This window comes from Saccostrea cucullata, unplaced genomic scaffold, assembly GCF_032062105.1.
Source record: "Saccostrea cucullata isolate Sc308-1 unplaced genomic scaffold, CSIRO_AGI_Scuc_v1 ctg1213, whole genome shotgun sequence".
Taxonomy (NCBI): domain Eukaryota; kingdom Metazoa; phylum Mollusca; class Bivalvia; order Ostreida; family Ostreidae; genus Saccostrea; species Saccostrea cuccullata.
In genome coordinates, this window is record NW_026923916.1 from 65819 (window position 1) to 86138 (window position 20320).

Sequence of the window (20320 nt, forward strand, 5' to 3'; positions counted from 1 at the left end):
CCATTTGTGTTAGCGCGACATCGCGTTCAGATAAAAGCGCCGTCGCGCTAACATACAACACACCGTCGCGCTAACACAACTTTGCACAACGCGCCGTCGCGCTAACACACAACGCGCCGTCGCGCTAACACACAACACGCCGTCGCGCTAACGCAACTTTGCACACACGCAGTCCTGATAACGCAACATTGCACAACGCGCCGTCGCGCTAACACACAACACGCCGTCACACTAACTAACAACACGCCGTCGCGCTAACGCAACTTTGCACACACGCCGTCGCGATAACGCAACATTGCACAACGCGCCATCACACAACAAGCCGTCGCGCTAACGTAACTTTGCACAACGCGCCGTCGCAGTAACACAAAACACGCCGTCGCGCTAACACACAACACGCCGTCGCGCTAACACACCGTCATGCTAACACACAACACGCCGTCACGCTAACGAACAACACGCCGTCGCGCTAACACAACTTTGCACACACGCCGTCGCGATAACGCAACATTGCACAACGCGCCGTCGCGCTAACGCAACTTTGCACAACGCGCCGTCGCGCTAACACACAACACGCCGTCACGCTAACACACAACACGCCGTCACGCTAACGAACAACACGCCGTCGCGCTAACACAACTTTGCACAACACGCCTTCGCGCTAACTTTGCAAGTTTCACAGTCTAGTAGGAAGTCGTGTAACGAAATATAAGACTGCGCATGCTACGGAAGCGTATTTGGGCCGCAGCAGTATTTTTTTCAAATTGTTATAACAAATTATTAATTTGTTATAACAAATTATTAATTTGTTATAACAAATTATCAATTTATTATTACAAATTAGTAATTTGTTAACACAAAATATCAATTTGTTAAAACAAATTAGTAATTTGTTAAAATAAAATATCAATTTGTTAAAACAAATTATCAATTTGTTAAAACAAATTATCAATTTGTTTAAACAAATTAGTAATTTGTTAAAATAAACTAGTAATTTGTTAAAACAAATTATCAATTTGTTAAAACAAATTATCATTTTCTTTAAACAAATTAGTAATTTGTTAAAACAATTTATCAATTTATTTAAACAAATTAGTAAAATTTTAAAACAAATTATCAATTTGTTTAAACAAATTAGTAATTTGTTAAAACAAATTAGTAATCTGTTAAAACAAATTATCAATTTGTTTAAACAAATTAGTAATTTGTTATAACAAATTAGTAATTTGTTATAACAAATTAGTAATTTGTTATAACAAATTAGTAATTTGTTATAACAAATTAACAATTTGTTTAAACAAATTAATAATTTGTTAATACAAATTAATAATTTGTTATAATAACAAATTATTAATTTGTGTAAACAATTTATCAATTTGTTATAACAATTTATCAATTTGTTATAACAAATTATCGAATTTGTAATAAACAATTTATCAATTTGAATTTCGAATCCCACTGTGGAGTTCGGACACCCGGATGAGAAGGTATCAACCAAGGTTCATTTGTCGCAGAGGGTGTTGGCACGAAAAGATCACTCACTGCTCAATGGCCCTTGAGTGCCGATTATAGTACAAAAATTGTAGCTCTCCACTGACAAATGGTGGCGTCTCCCTATAAAGAACATCAAACACGCAACGAACGAACGTATCTCGACGATATTAACCGTATTACTAGTTTACACCCCTACTAATGTGTTCGGAACCTTTTATTTTTCGGTGTTCTGCACATTATAAAACCCGATGAGTTCAGAGTAGCTCTGACAGTGGCTCTGGCGAGAGCTAGCGAGACTTCAGCGAGATAGGGAAAATTATTCACGGAAATGTGGCTAGGAAGTGACTAGCACGTGGAGACATGGTAAACAGAAAAGTTATGATGCGTTTTAGTTTTCACCACCCTATAATATAATTCTGTAGGAATGTACTTCAATCGATCTTTCTTGAATCCATTCAAGTTTAAATAATTTTTAAGTATTCTCTATGATCCAATTTTCAGCTGTCATAAATTAAAATTTCTTTTTTGGACAAATATTTTGCATGGGGACCGGGACTATTTTTTTGGCGTCAGATTAGCAAATGAGGCACCAATGTGACTAACTGACAAATCAGATGAATGAGAATTGCATTATGGGTTACTATACGAATACTACAGGAATTTTACGCTTGATGAATTCCTTTATTGTACTATCGGTGAATACAATTGCCAGGTGGATTCCCTGGCCAATACACGTGATCACAAGTATAGTTATGTAAAAAATGTTTTGTACATTTCTATGCACACGAAAAGCTGCTCGTTTTCCTTACCCTTGAAGTGCTGTTGTTCTGAACTTGACACGAACTACGTATACATTTTATTAAACATATTCTTCTCTAGTTAACAACAAATTAAAAACGCCCGTGATATTTTTCATAGTTTCTAATGTTTGCATTTTGTTCATAAGAACATTTTTTATTTTGCACTCCAGTGACATGATCATACTCGTAGATTGACCTGAACCACGTGTTCCAAGTACCTGTAACATGTAAACATGTATTTGGCGTATTCAATCAACAATTGGTCAGCTGCTTGTGGTAAGATCCTCTGTGCGCATTAATAGCAATAGCCATATAAGGCAAACAAAGGTTTGTCAGTGTAGATGATATTACACATTTTTTTTTACCAGCGTATCGGTCGCTAGTGAGCTGTAATTTTTGCAGTTAACTATGAGATGTATTAATTGTTATTTAACCCCCCCCCCCCCCTTTAAGCCACCCATTTCTGTTGAAAATCATGAAAGTCTTTCAGAAAGGTGTGGAAACACATTTTTCACAGGACATGTTTTCAGAAGAAACAGACTATAGCAATTTCCTGTTTACTGTTAATTTTATTTATAGAACCGGATCTACCCTATAACCTTTAAATAGATAAGCCTAAACCACGTGTCTTGAATTTAAATCACAATAACATTAGTAGTGGTGTTTATGAATACCATCACTCGCTTTATATTTACTTTGTAATTATCAAAGGCGGATCCAGCATTGGGCGTGCGCCCCCCCCCCCCCTGGGCCGTTTGATTTTTTTTTTATAATTGTCTGCATTATCTTAAAATCAACAGGAAAACACCTCTAATTTGTTAGAATTCCTCAGTTTCCGGGGGCTTCGCCCTCTTGGACCAGGGCTTTGTCCTTGACCCGCTTGGGGTACTTACCGAGACCTAAGGTCGAGGCCCTTTGAGTTCTGGATACTGAGTGGTGAGACGATTGATTCATTTCTAGAATTAATGAATATAGTTTTCTCATACGTTGAGTTGGATGGAAACATGAGAAATGGGCAGTTACTGAATTTAGAAAAAAAAAATTTAATGACATTAATATGGCTTAGGCATTTCCCAACTTATCCATGCTTTCCCTATGCTTCGGAGCAAGTACATCTAGTGTAGACTACATTTTGAAGAAAACATGGTTTATGCTGTGGGACATATTGGCTTCAGAAATTCGCTGGCACAGTAGCAGAATGGTTATCAATGAAAGGTCGCTGGGACAACATGCATAATGTACTTGGTGCCATAGATGGAACATCACATTAGATTTACATCCTACAAACGGAGCCTCAGCAGGAATTTTACAGTGGACACAGAAAATTCCACTGTATTCATATACAGGTAAGAATTTAAAATCAACTGTTTCCTTTATCTATAATGAACATTTGTAAATTACAATTCAAATTCATATGTATTTTAATGTTTATAACATTTCATGTAATGCAAAATAAAAACATCCTGTGTAAAGATGCATGTTTTACAGGTTATCATAGACAATGAGAAGTCCATTAGATATGTACATTCGGGATTTCTTGAGCATGAGAACGATGCGCATGAATATGCTAATATCCCTGAGATAGGACCAGGACAAGAGCTTTATTTTCTAGCAGGACTTTTTATTTTAGGAGACAGTGGATATCCTCAAACTGAACCACTTGTAACTCCATACATGACATCATTTAACAACCACAAGATGAAAGACGTCGTCGACGAACGATAAATTTACGCCATCGATCAAAACGGGTTTACGTTGAGCATGTCATTAAAGATATAAAGACGTTTAGGGTGATCGGTTCCCTATATCGACACCTTAGTTAGGAACTTGCATCTATTGTTGAATTGTGCTCAGCTCTTGCAAAGCGTCCTTTTGATAATTGTTACTACCTATAAGACATTATCATAATAAACATATATGTCATCGTTTAATATAATATGGATCAATTTTCATTTATTATAAGTTAACCAAAATGAATCAATAAATACACGTAAGAGCTGATCATATGCATATATTTATATTATACTGATACATGGAACACCAACGCGATTATTCTAATCAAATTTACAATTTTATTTTTCTATACGTGTGATTCATCCGTACGTTTCGTCAGTTACACAGGTAATCACAAAGTTAACAAGTTTACCGTTCGTAAAACATATTCGTTCGTTACGTTTTTGGTGTTCTCTATTTAGAGAAAAATTCGTGAGAAGGACATTAAGTCCTTACAAACACATAAACAGAATCAATCAGATGAAACATTAGAGTCTACAAGATTACAATCATATTCATGGCTTTGCTTTTAGTCGAAGATTTCACCCTATACATTCTTATATGTAAACAGTTGGCCCCCTATTGCCAGTTGCTACCCTCCTTACTCCCTATGGAGATTTTCCCTACACGTTCCTATGAAAAAGTGTGGCCCACCTTAACCCAAGGGTCATCCATTGAACAAATTTGAATCTTCACTACAGTTGTATATAAGGGTTTCCTTTTTCAAAAAAAAAAAACAAACAAACAAAAAACAAAACACAAAAAAACCAACTTTTTTCTGCCCACTGGTTCCTGGGAAGATTTTAGAGATGCCACAAAATTTTAACTATTTCTGAATTTTGAGGCATGGCCCTTAGTTTAGTTAAACATGAGTTCCCTTCATTTCAGTTGCTTTTAAGACGGTTGTAATGAAATTGGCCCAGGGGTTCTAGAGAAGAAGTCGAAAATGTGGAAAGCTTACAGACGAACGAACTGCAGGCAAAGTTCGATCAGAAAAGCTAACCCGAGTATAAGCACAGGTGAGCTAAACACTGAAACACAACATCTAATTAGTTATTTCATAACTTTACTGAATTTAAAATTTAAATGCAATCCTACAGGAAATTGGAAATGAACAAATTATGCATACTGACACAAACTGACAATAAATGTTTTTGTAACGAGTTTCTAGCAATGCGCTGCTGTTTCTATTTCCTACACCACTGGGGGTAACTTCTTTTAGTTCGATTTACTTTCCTGTTTATAAAGACAAACTTCATCTTTTTAATGTAAACACTACAACAACATAATTATTTTACTCAGCTGTATAGGTTTGTAATCAAAGAGTTTTTCTTGACATAACAATAATGATAATTTACGCCCTATTTCACTCACCGACATTTCAATCTCCCCAAGTTGAATGACATTCTATGTAAAACTGATGTGAGTTTGTGGGTCATCAATGATACACTAGAAAGTGGACTTGGATTGTTAAAGTCACACAATGAGTCAAAGTCATGTTTTTCTTTTACGATATCTGTAGACTGTAGCATACAGAGAAAGACTTATGAAAATTAGTATATAGCTAAGAAAAAGCTACACAATATAAGTGCCGGAAAAACAAAGGTTGTACCTACCGTTTCGTTGTTTTCGTGAACGTAGGTCACGCCACTTTTAATTTTAGCTCAACCTTGTAAACAACATTCAACTGGAGCATTTAAAGGTGAGAAATATGTTCCAACTGTGACAATTTTGATGTTTTGCTATCTTACTAAGTCGGATTTATAGCTATAATGTTTATACATTATGCCTATTATACATTTATTGACTTCCCAAGTCATTTCAAAATAGTACAAAGTTAATATTTCGACTTTACATATGTTTACCTTTCACTTCTTTAAGTAATTCATTGAACCCGCCATATTGTCAGTCACACCAAACGTAATATGTATTCTATAATTCTGTTGGTTAAGAGACTGAGTCCTAGCCAATCAGATTAGGCATTTATTTTTAGTGTATAATTGGCTTACTCTGCCTATATATAGAGATACTCAACTAGTAAAATTCACTCTGCTAGGGGTCAAGAACGCAAGGTTCTTGCTTCTTAAGAACTTCAAGTTCGGTAGCAAATTTATGTAGCATAATGCAGATACCCATAGTAGAGTCATTCATTTATTGGTTCAGGGTAGAATTAGATATCCCTTACCTTATTTCAGTTACATATATTGATAGGTTATCCTTAGGTTTATTTTTATATAGGCCTACATTCTTGGGTGTATGGAAGCTCTTTAGTACAATAAATACATATTTTTGAAGTCACATTCTCCCCCTATATTTTTCAATTATTTAATTATTTTTGGATATATCCATTTGTTATATTTTTTTTTTTTTGGAAACATTTTGCTTTTTGTTATCAACTAGTCTAAATCCTACTTTTACCTTTGTTATAATAAATTATAAAACTTTACAAATCTTTTCATTTCAAAAAAAGGTGATGATCATAATCTGGGAATCACAAAAGAACCTGGGTAGATAATTTAACCAGTGTGGCCCATATATATTGGTTTAATAAGACTTTCCAATCCCAAGTACTATAATCAATAGAGTATATTGAATTAAATTATTACATCAAAGTTAGGACTAGTACTTTGGGAAAGGTTTGTCTTATTTTTAGTCCCTTGATTACACTGGTTCCCGTTACATTTTTGGTGCCGTGACCAGGATTCCTAGACAGAAACCATGACTTCACCTTTACCTCCCTTCCATACATCCACACCCAAAGATAGTGGAGCTAGGCCTAAAACTCATATTCAAGGTGCCCATACAGAAGAGTTAGAAAATAGTCTTTATCCCAATTTTGTACCCCTTGAAAAAGAACCTGATAGTATTGATGAGAGAAAGATGGACAGAGAGTTTCAAGAGCTAACTGCAGTCTATGAGAGAGTGAAGAATGAGTATGAGAAGAGAAAGTCAGTGACTCAGAATGAAAGTGCCAAGTTAGGTTGTTCTTCTGTTGATAAAAGTACCAGAGTAGACAAGAAAGTCAGTTTTAAGGATTCAACTCAAAGTTCTCCTGTAAGTTTAGGTGCATCTCCACATAGTAGGGAAACAGAGATGGATGCATTACAGAGACAAATTAAAGAGTTAGAAATTCAGGAATTAGAGTTGTACATAGCACTGCATAGGTCACAGTTAGATGCATACAAGACTACAACAGATACATCTACTCCAACAGGCACAACTCAAACAGCTAGGACAACACCTACACAGTTAGGCACACTACACTCTCTTCCTTCATCAAGGAAAAATAGATTTGCATCAGTAGATACATCTAGTGTCAATAGGTCAGATCATAGCAGTCCTGTCAGAAAGGAAAAGGAACCTGATAAATTTGATGGTAAATCAGTATAGTGGAAAGACTTTATTGTGCATTTTGAACAAGTTTCCTCCTGGAATAAGTGGTCATATCACGAGCAGGGACAACAGTTAGTTATGTGTTTAAGAGGAGAGGCTCAGAAGTTGTTAGGTGATCTTACAGTTGAACAGAGGTCTGATTATGATTTGCTTAAATCTATTTTGAGTAAAAGGTTCAATCCACAAGAGTTAGTTATTGCTCATAAATGTGAGTTTAGGTCACGTAGAAGAAAGTCTGGTGAAAGTCCTTCTGACTTTGGTTATTCTTTAAGAAGGCTAGGGTGCTTGGTTCCTGACATGACATATAAGGATAGGGAGATCAATGTCTTTGAACAGTTTTTCAATGGTATAGGTAATTCTGCCATTCATGACCATGTCATTTTTCATCATCCTCAGTCATTAGAAGCAGCTATATCATTAGCAATTGAGTTCGAGGCTGTTAAGGGTTCTCAGTTGAGTATGTCAAAACCAGTGAAAGTAGAGGGTGTAAATTTGGTGCAATCTAAGTCAGACAGTGGTCCCCAACAAACAGATTCCATACAAAGTAAAGATAAACAAGACTCTCCACTTGAGTCGAAAAGTTTGAGTGAACTGTTTAAGACATTAGAATCTTGTGTAGAGAAACTGTCCAAATCAATCAATAGAACAAATAGAGGGGGAAAGAAACATTCAGGGAAAATGTCATATACAGAGTGCTACAACTGTCACAAATTAGGACATATAGCTAAAGATTGTCCCCATAAAGGTTCAAAATTTTCTACACCTGCAAAGACAGACAAACAGACAAATCAGGAAAACATTTAGGGGTTGCTCTAGATGCCCATAGTGTGACCCAGAGTTGTAAAGGAAAAGAGGGCAAGAATATTAAGATCAATATTCTGGGAAAATCTTGTTTATTGGCCAGTTGTTCTGTAGAGAATGTTGTACATAAGTTTTTAGTTGATACAGGTTCAGTGGCTAGTATTTTATCCAAAGATGTTTTTATGACTTTGAAAAATAGGCCAACTTTGGTAGAAACAGATTTAAATCTTACTGCAGCAGATGGTGGTAAATTGAACATTTTAGGCACAGTTGACCTTCAGTTTAGCCTTGGGAATGGTAGCTTTTGTCATGAGTTTATTGTTGCAGAGGTAGATGACCTCAAGGGTATTTTGGGAATAGATTTTCTCGAGCAACATAATGTGACAATTCAGGTTGCACAAGGCTTACTGATGTTTGCCGATCAGCAACATGTTCAGTTAGAAAGAGATTACACTCCTGTATGTACTAGGGTCAAGTTGTCTAAGAAAGTAGTCATTCCACCTGATAGTGAAATCATTGTACCAGGTTATGCTGTAGGTGTCAAGGACACATCTGTAAATAATCTAGTTGAACCATTTCAGTTTCTACAAAAGAAAGGTCTATTAGTTGCCAGAACCTTGGTAAATCCAGAAAATATACAATTTTCTGTAGCAAATATCTCAGATGGGCCAATAAAATTTGACAAGCACACCACTGTAGCTTCCTTACAACCTGTAAATACCAATAGTGAGTTAGACGTCGACGGTTCACGACAGTTACCAGAACATTTACAAACTTTGTTTGATAAATCTTCCAAATGTTTGACACAAGAACAAAAATCAACTTTGTTCGACTTGCTAGTTTCCTACAAGGACATATTTGTTGGTCCGGATGGAAAATTCGGTAGAATTAAATTAGTCAAGCATAAGATAGATACTGAAGACCACAATCCTATAAAGATACCACCCCGTAGGTTACCATTTGCACAGAGAGACATAGTAGAAAAAGAAATTCAGAAAATGTTAGATAACAACATCATAGAGCCTAGTGAAAGTCCATGGTCTGCCCCCTTATTATTAGTAGAAAAGAAAGATAAGACATGGAGATTTTGTGTTGATTATAGGCAGTTGAACAAAGTCACTAAAAAGGATGCTTATCCTTTACCTAGAATAGACGAGTCATTAGATGCATTAGCAGGTGCCTCATGGTTCAGTACTTTAGATCTTGTCTCGGGTTATTGGCAATGTGAGATGGAAGAGGAAGACAAACCTAAAACTGCATTTACTACTCACATGGGTTTATTTCAATTCCAAGTTCTACCTTTTGGAATTTCTAATGCCCATAGTTGTTATGAGAGGTTAATGGAACTAGTTTTAAGGGGTCTTAGATGGGAAAAATGTCTTTGTTATCTTGACGACATCATTGTGTTTGGTTCCAGTTTTGAACAGGCAGTAGAAAAAATTTGAAAATAGTATTTGATAGGTTAAGATCGGCAAACTTGACACTTAAACCATCCAAGTGTGATTTGTTTCAAAAAAAGGTCTCTTTCTTAGGTCACGTTGTTTCAGAGCAAGGGATTCAATGTGATCCCGAGAAGATCAGCAGTATTGAATCTTGGCCAGTTCCTAGTAATGCTACAGAAGTTCGTAGTTTCCTTGGGCTTGCAGGGTATTATAGGCGGTTCATCCCAGATTTTTCAACAATTGCTAGTCCTTTGACATATTTAACTAGGAAAAAGGCAAAATTTTTATGGACCCCTGTACACCAAGTTGCTTTTGACAAGCTTAAAGAACTACTTACTACTGCTCCCATTTTGGCATACCCTGATAATCATTCAGAGTTTATTCTAGACACTGACGCTAGTAACACTGGTATAGGTGCTGTCTTGTCTCAAATACAAAATGGTGAAGAGAGAGTTGTAGCATATGCTAGTCGCACCCTAAACAAACATCAGAATAAGTACTGTACAACATACAAAGAGTTATTAGCAGTAGTTACATTCATCAGACAGTACAGACATTTTCTTTGGGGTAGGCACTTTACAGTTAGGACTGACCATGCATCATTAATCTGACTGAAAAACTTAAAAAACCCTGAAGGGATGCTGGCTCGATGGCTTTCTATTTTAGAAACATACGATTTCAGAATAGTACACAGACCAGGACGGTTACATAATAACGCAGATAGCTTATCTCGTCGACCTGCCAGTTATTGCAAACGTCAAGACTGTCCAGATTGTCATGTAGAGAGTCATAGTTATGAAGGGGCAATATCTATCCACAAGGGTTCTCATAATGGATCCGAATCCGGTAGAGTAGCTCCTGTAAGGGCTTCTAGTAGGTCCGTTAGTGATAGTGAAACAGATGTGACAGATTCTTTTCATGATAATGACACAAATTGGTTGCACACATGGTCACACGATGAGCTTAAAAACATGCAACAAGCAGAACCTGCAATTAGAGAAATCATTAAGTTCAAAGAAGTTTACATTACAAAACCACCTCGTCACACTGTACTAGGTGCATCCCAAGATTTAAAAACATTATGGGGTTTATGGGAATCATTGACAGTAGTTGAGAACATTCTGTATTATAAGTGGAAAATGTCAGGTGATAGAGAAGTTCTGTTGCTTGTAGCTCCTAGGGAAATCAGATTGACAATATTTCAACAACTTCACAATAATAGAACTGCAGGACATTTAGGTAGGGAGCGTACCCTTAGGTCCATTAAGCGAAGAGTGTATTGGCCAGGGATGTCATCAGATATCAAACAATGGTGTGCACATTGTAATACATGCGCTAGAGCTAAAAATGGTCCAGGTTTAGGGAGATCCTCTCTTCGTCAGTCTATAACAGGTGCTCCATTAGATAGAGTAGGAGTTGATATTGTAGGCCCCCTCCCAGTCACTAGTGATGGAAATGAATACATTATAGTTCTTTGTGACTGTTTTACTAAATGGGTTGAGGCATATGCAGTTCCGGATCATCAAGCTTTGACAGTTGGAGATAAAATTGTCTCTGAGTTTATTTGTAAGTTCGGAGTTCCTAGGCAGATTCACACAGATCAAGGTCGCGAGTTTGAGTCTGAGCTCTTTTCAACATTGTGCCAAAAGTTAGGGATAGAAAAAACAAGGACTACACCTTATAGGCCACAGTCCGATGGGTTGGTCGAGAGGTTTAATTGGACTTTACAGCAAATGTTAACTAGCTATGCAAATGACAACAGAAATAATTGGGATGAGAATTTACCATATGTTCTCATGGCTTATAGATCATCAATACAAGAGAGTACTGGTTTTTCTCCCAATATGCTCATGTTTGGTCGTGAAAATAATAGTCCTATAGATCTAATCATAGGTAATCCTCCTGACACCCCAAATCACATTTGTCCCAGTGAATATGTAGAATGGTTGAAAGGTGTTTTGACTGATACTCATGATTTTGTTCACAGGAATCTAGAACAAGCTGCTATTAAACGGAAGAAATATTATGATAGGGGTTTGAAACCAAGAACATTTTCAAAAGATGATTTTGTCTGGAGATGGTATCCTCCAACAGCAGGAGTAAAATTAGGTCTAGGGTGGATAGGTCCATATAAAGTTATAGACAAAATTACAGATGTGACCTATAGAATTAAGAAAACCCCAACTAGTTCATGTATAGTAGTGCATGTGGATCACCTGAAACCTTATGAGGGTGTGTCTCCACCAGACAGCTGGATATTAGTTACTCCCCCTGAAGACACAAATTCAGATTTTGAAATAACCCCTATAGAGAATGAATTCAGTAGTGAAGATGAATTTGTTTCATTTCCTTTAAGAGACCCCAATCCAGTAATTTAGAGGTCCAGAGTTGGTCGAACTATAAAGCCTAGGGATATCTATTCTCCCTGAACCAATCTCTTTTTATTTTTTTTAATTATACATATTTATAGACAAGTAGATATGATATATTAGTTGATAACATTGAGACTATATTTCCAAATTTGTTCAATTTTTCACTAGCAGTTTCTTTGATATCTTCATTCAAAGTTTATATTTTTATCAGCTCCATGTTTTTCAAACTTACAGCTGATTCTGATTTTATTTGATATAGTCAATGAGAGATGCTTCATTTTTCATGAAACGCCGTAGTTGACCAAGCATATAATATCTAGAAGTCAGAACAGTACATTCGGTCTTAAATTATTTAATTTATCTAACTTCAGTTTTATAGGTATGATTCATTGATAGAAACTACAATATATTTGTGGTTCAGTAGATGAACAGAGAAATTATTTTAATTTACTGAGTTAGATTACAATCCAGTAAGTTAGACATCATGATTATGATAGAAGTTATGAAAGTACAACAGTAGAGATCTCTACACATGCTAAGTTTAACTTATATTGGTATATTAACTTATTAGCGTGTTTGATGAATAGTCATGATATATCTAACTTAACGTTACATTCTGTATTAAGTAATTATTCTCTTAGGTGGAGCTGAGGAAAAATATTAATTTTATATGTTGAATAATATTTTGTTTCAATCTTGTTCTTATTAGTATGGAAGACGTTCTTAATGTAAATGTTGATGAGGAAGAACTGAAGGAGTTGTTGCAAGAAGAAGGTGATGAGTGGCCAGAAAAGGGAATGAATTGTCCCGTCTCCAACTGCACTTCAAAAGACCATCATTTCCAGCATCTAGGAAATTACAAAGCACACTTCGACCGCTTTCACAAGGAAAGGATACAGCTATTCAGTTGCCCCTTACAGTATGTCACGTGAAAGATGCCAAGAGATCAGAGATTACCAGGCATCAAAGGAAACAACACAAGGACAAAGTTATGGGACAAATTCCATGGAAGATAGTGACAAATGAGAAGTATGTGAACCTTGGATCTTTCAAGTGAACACGAAAAAGAATCCATAGGGAAGAAAGGGAAAAAGCCAGGTTGGAGAGGCAGCAAAGCCTACCTAGAGAGCCCCTCTTCACACTCAATGACGACTACAATGCCAGGGATCATCGGTATCCAGATGGAGGATATAAACACTAATTAACATAAAAATTATCAGTTTACATTTATACAAAAATTGTAATTTTTGTTTTAAGGGGGGAGGAATGTGAAAATTTTGATGTTTTACTATCTTACTAAGTCGGCTTTATAGCTACAATGTTTATACATTATGCCTATTATACATTTATTGACTTCCCAAGTCATTTCAAAATAGTTCAAAGTTAATATTTCGACTTTACATATGTTTACCTTTCACTTCTTTAAGTAATTCATTGCATATTGTCAGTCACACCAAACGTAATATGTATTCTATAATTCTATTGGTTAAGAGACTGAGTCCTAGCCAATCAGATTAGGCATTTATTTTTAGTGTATAATTGGCTTACGCTGCCTATATATAGAGATACTCAACTAGTAAAATTCACTCTGCTAGGGGTCAAGAACGCAAGGTTCGTGCTTCTTAAGAACTTCAAGTTCGGTAGCAAATTTATGTAGCATATTGTAGATACCCATGGTAGAGTCATTCATTAATTGGTTCAGGGTAGAATTAGATATCCCTTACCTTATTTCAGTTACATATATTGATAGGTTATCCTTAGGTTTATTTTTATATAGGCCTACATTCTTGGGTGTATGGAAGCTCTTTAGTACAATAAATACATATTTTTGAAGTCACATTCTCCCCCTATATTTTTCAATTATTTAATTATTTTTGGATAAATCCATTTGTTATATATATTTTTTTTGGAAACATTTTGCTTTTTGTTATCAACTAGTCTAAATCCTACTTTTACCTTTGTTATAATAAATTATAAAACTTTACAAATCCTTTCATTTCAAAACAAGGTGATGATCATAATCTGGGAATCACAAAAGAACCTGGGTAGATACTTTAACCAGTGTGGCCCATATATATTGGTTTAATAAGACTTTCCAATCCCAAGTACTATAATCAATAGAGTATATTGAATTAAATTATTACATCAAAGTTAGGACTTGTACTTTGGGAAAGGTTTGTCTTATTTTAGTCCCTTGATAACACTGGTTCCCGTTACACAACAAAGACTGGCAGTACTTGTCTCATTCGTACGAAACGACAGGCGACTACCGCCATCTAAACTTGTAGAATTATTAAATGTATACATGTACACTGAAGCAAAAAAAAAAATACATGTATGTCAGTATGGATTTAAAGACTTGATTGCTTTTTCTTATTTATGTGTATAGAAGATTCTTTTTATATGGAATATTTATCACACTGTAATGATGATTTTATGAGTTTGTACAAGCTAGACCTCATAATGTTTTTTAATTTCACATGCTGAATACTATCATTTAGTAAAAACAAGAAATATGTCCATAGGACATGAATGCCCTGCCTGTCGTGACATTTGTAATGCAATACTGAGTACATATATGTTAAAACGAAAAACAAGTATTTATTGGTACCTTGCCATGGCCTAATATTCTGTTCCATTCACAATGGATTTTTTTTGCATTCTGCATAAAAAAAATATGCATTGAATTGTTTTCTTTTAAAAGAAATAAATTAAGCATATTCAAGATGAACATAGTGGGTGATTGAGTGGAAATAATCTCCTTCATGTAAAAACTTATATAGCATTTTGTCAGAAAGACAATTTTCATTCCCCATATGAATTAGATGAGTTTCTCCTTATGAATTAGAGGAGAAATGAATTTACTTCTTTTCATGAATAAATTTCATACTTTACTAAGTATAAAAGTAATACCTTTAGTTTTTCTCAGACGTACAAATTTTTGATTTCTCCTCTTCAGATAGCTTGGAACGCTTGTCTTTTTTTTTTTTCAATCGGTCTTTCTCATTGAATTCACTTTTTTGTTCTTCTGTAAGACTTTTTAACTTAATATCATTCTTACGCTTTCTCTCAGACGTACAAATTTTTGATTTCTCCTCTTCAGATAGCTTGGAACGCTTGCCTTCCTTTTTCAAACGATCTTTCTCATTTAATTCACTTTTTATCCCTTCGCGCAACTAGTTGCGGAGGGGATATAGCATCGCAAATGTGTGTGTCTGTGTGTGTGTGTGTTAGTGTGCCCGTTACACCTTGTGGGCAAGATTGACAGAAAACCTTTGCATTAACCATTCTCAGCGTTTACATACTTGTGTGGCAGTATAAAAGGACGAAGCCTATTCATTTTCAAGTTCATTAATGAAAAATTTCTTCAGATATCCGTGTTTTTACTGCCTCGAAACCCTGACATTTTATGTACGAGTTGACAATAATCATTTGTGGGCAAGATTGACAGAGAACCTTTGCATTAATCAGTTTTAGTCTTTACTTACTTGTGTGGCAGTATATAAGGACGAAGCCTATTCATTTTCAAATTCATTATTGAAATACATCATCAGATATCGCGTTTTCACTGTCTCGAAGACCTGACATTTTATGTACGAGTGGACAATAATCATTTCCGCTAGGGAACCAGTTAAAAAGCCAGTTTTAAAGTTTAAAAGGCGTGTCGAGTCTGCGGGAACCAGATTAAAAGAATTTTTAATGAACGTCGCGGTTTAATTACCAAATTCCAACAGGTGTCTGGGAATTTGGGGTGCATATTATTCCTGTAAGCTGTAAATACAATCCACAAGGTCAATTAACCTCTCGATGTACATATGTACATTGTTACTTTTCATTACGAAAAAAACGCATATTGCCTGGAACTGTGAGATATACTAAGGTAGGTAAATAATTAAAATTACAGAAACTTATACATATACGTGATATAATTCTGCTAGGTATAAGGGAAACTGCCCAATTACGTATGCATATTATGCCCCCCCCCCCCCCACTAAAATGCTATGCAGTTCGATTTTTGTTCAAAATAGACATCCCCCACCCCGATAATTTTGTTTAAAAAATAAATAGTGCTGAAAAGCAATTTAATATCTTATATTAAACTTTACTACCCCAAAATAGGTATCCATGTTATCCCCCCTTTGCATTTTGTAAAAAAAATGGATCAACAACAACACACTAAAAATTTTGTCAAAAGTAAGGGAGTCCATCCTAATTTTTTATTTCTCCTCTTCAGATAGCTTGGAACGCTTGTATTTCTTTTTCAATCTTTTTTCTTCATTGAATTCTCTTTTTTGTTCTTCTGTAAGACTTTTAAGCTTTTCATTCTTACGCTTTCTCTCAGACGTACGAATCTTTGATTTCTCCTCTTCAGATAGCTTGGAACCTTCTCCCTCTGTTTTAATATATCCTTCTCATTTATTTTTCTATTTTGTTCATCTTCAATACTTAATCGTTGCTGTTTCTTCTTTGTTTTATTTGCTTCTTTATAGTCTGTTGCCTCATTTTCATGAAGTTTTCTTTTTCTGTCTCTGTCGATCATGCGGAGTGATTCTTTTTTTCTGCTGATAGCCTTTCTCTGTACTTTTGCTGCCTCTGTGCACTTGTATTTTGTTGGCGTCTCTTCGTTTCATCATAGTAATGTTGTACAAGATCATTGACTGACAGCAGTTTTCCCGTTTGATCAACAACAGTGTTCTGAATTAAAAAGAATTCTTTAGTATACAGCATATATCATAGTTATGCACAATTGGTTTTTTTTTTATTTATAGTACTGAAATGCAAGTAACTGTATAGTTTTAGAAGACTGAATTTACCTCTGTTACTTGTACTGTGCTGGTGACCACAACATAATGGTTACCATTAGTGGGCTTTAGATATATACCACATTCCTCTTTTTGTAATAATGGATCTACTAGTTTTCCGCTGTATATCTGCCACCCATGGTGAGAGCTGTATATAAAGATGTCTGTCTTCAGTAAATGTGCCGCGGTCACTATTCCAGCTTCTGTAGCCCAAAAAGTATTTTCATTGATCCGCGTTCGTGTAATATAGTTGGCAACACTATCAGTGGTAAAACCGATGTTAACTTATCATCCATCTTCCTCATGTGATTTATTACTCTCTCTCGTATAAGCGAGTGAAACTGCGGACTGCCACTGACAGTATAGGAGATGCACCCAAAGAAGGAGTTACCATCTCCTAGTACTTTTTGAATGGTACTTGGTGAACCATGTAGGACATGTGTGTCTGCTGTTGTGCTATGCAAAGATCCTACAAAATGTCCCATAGATAATAAAGACCTTATCCTGCTTTGCCAATCCTTATTAACAGGATGAAAGTAAAATATTTCGGTTTTCTCAGCTTCAATCATGCAATCTCCTGATGACATGTCAGATGTTGAAGATTGGAGATTTTGAGTTGGCATCTTAATGCATACATGACTCTTTAAATGTTGTTTTGATGAGAAAATTTTGTTACAATCTGAGCATTTTTTTTACATATCTGCTGATCTAATCCACGTTTAGTTTTGTACTGCTTTCCACAGTCATAACACGAATACGGGTAAGCATTCATTCTTTCTTACAAGACAACTTGATCACCTGATCAAACATTAACAAAATTTATCATAAACCTAAATAATGTAATACAATTAAACCATTATAACAAAAAACTTAAAAGACATGATTTCTTTTAAATGAATCCAAACTAATGCTAGTTTCATCTAGTCAGTCTAGTATATTGTAGATATGTAAGAGACAGATCAGTTTTCTAAATCAGATTCCAGATCATACCAGATGCAGAACTGTAAAAAAAAGATTTAGTTGCTAAGTTGTAGTGCTATATTTATGTTGCCCCGAACGAAGTCGGGAGCGACATATTGCGATTGTACACCTGTTTGTTCTCCGGGCTGTTTCTCGGTGATGGCTGGGACAATCTTTCTCAAACTTTCCTCCAAGGTCGATCACTGGTTGTAGTTTTGTTGTGTGGTCATTCAGTTTCAAAATGGCTACCGTTGCCATGGAAACCTGCAAAAAGCGACGAACTTTGTCGGAAAGTGTTCTCTCTGCAACAACGGTCTTATGAACATTCGTCCTGAAACTTTATCGATTTATTGATTAGTATCTGTAATTGTGCAATCTGCATTTAAAAATTTTAAATTGTCAATAGTTGCAATGGAAACGGGGAAATCGAAAATTCTTTAACTTTTGATTTTTAAATCAAAGTACTGAAAGGACTGATATGAGTTAATGGTTGTCCAAGCTTAAGCTAATGGATATTGTTTTAGCAATGAAGAAATGAAAGTCTTGTCAAGTTCAAGGCGACATACGCTAGTTTTTTTTTTATTTGTTATTTTATTCATTACTTATGGAGAAAAAAAATACTGAAAGAGGAGTTGAACCAGTCACAGGCCATTGTGTCCTGTGTGTTTTATTCTGACTGTGATGAACATTCTGATGAGGGCTTGTCAGAGAATACAACAGGAAAGGTAAAAATTTCAATCTGACCTTGCATCTGTTTAATACGTAGATCTCACACATAGAATATGTAAAAAAGTTTTTTTCACAATGCTTATATGAATACAAGTTTGTATTTACAATGCATGTTTTAAGATTTAGCATAATCTTTACTTTTCAAATAATACATTCTGTTTTATGGAAATCTATTTGCACATTCCTAAAATCATTTTTTAATTTGATGTATCAAATTGTCAAATTTGTTAAAACAAAGAAGGTATGGTTTGCGCTATAAAGTGCCCTAGAGATTAAATGTTTATCAAGTTATGAAATTAGCTTCAATATTGGTTGAGTAGATAAATATGATGAATAAAATATAGAATATGGCAGGAAGAAGCATTATACTGGAAATATAAAGTAATTTACTTGGCAGGTTTCTAAGTTTTAAGTAGGAAAGCTTTAAAATGACTCATTTTTATGGAAACTTTCCACAACTCCCGCCTACAATTTTTGGATATATTGAAGGATTTATGGGGTCATATCACGGGCACTTGTTTCAGAAATAAATATTTAACCCATAGTACTAATAATAACACAAGGTATCTAACTTGGCATTAAATGGTTACAAGTAACAGCTTTTTAAAAAGCTTGCCTACATCAATCAATATCTGCATGAGGAGTGATAAACCTTTTGAGCAATACTTTAAAATTTGTTTTTGAAATGAAATCTTGATTTTATTTAACCTTTAGAAGAATCATCTCTATAACACAAGTGAACTTGTGATGAAATTTTATTAAACGAAAGTCAAGCAGTAAAAAGTAAAAGTTTATATTTTGAAAAATAAATCAAGTGAAGATACATTAAACAAAGACGAGTTGTAATGCTCACACACGGACACACACACAAACGTTTTGGTAACTCGGAAAAGTCCAGAGAAAAACTATATTTTTCTTGATGACGGAATGTCCAGTGCATCTAATTTTCACGTCCGGGATTGTCCACGGCGGATCTAAAACTAACTCTCTCACACAACATACGGGACTCACTCAAACTTCAATTAACACATTTACGCAATTATCACACTCGGACACTCTTTGAGGTAGAGGATTGACACTAATTCCTTAAATAAATATTGAGTGACAAATTCCTTTTTACTGTCTAAACATTAATTGATTGATAAATGAATTGAAGCATATGTTAAAAACAGGTATTAAAAATAATTCTTTTTCTAAAATAAAATTGTTACATTTTAAAGTAAATTTAGTAAAATTTACTTTGTGACATCTACACTGCACACTAAAGAGTGGTTTTTTGCAAGTGGAGTGATCTGCCCTTGGATCTAAATTGATTTCGAACTTCTTTGTAACACCTATTATAAAATCTGTTACCGAATCATGCATTGTCAACATTTTAAAAGATGGATATAATTAACAAGAGGCCCATGGGCCACATCGCTCACCTGAGAAGCTTTGACCATTCTGTTCTTTACCAGATTTCCCCCTTGTTATACATAATGCATCCCCACCCTACCCCACTGATCATAATTTAGACATTTTGAAATCTACACTACCCCATGATCCATCCATGGGCACATATGTTTCAGCTTTTTTGGCCCAGTGGTTCCTGAGAAGAAGATTTTCAAAGATTTTTCCTATATATTTCTATGTAAAATTTTGATTCCCCTATAATGGCCCGCCCTTCCCCCGGGGGTCATGATTCCTACAATTTAGAATTTACACTACCCTAGAATGCTTCCACATAAGCTTCACTTTTTCTGGCCCAGTGGTTC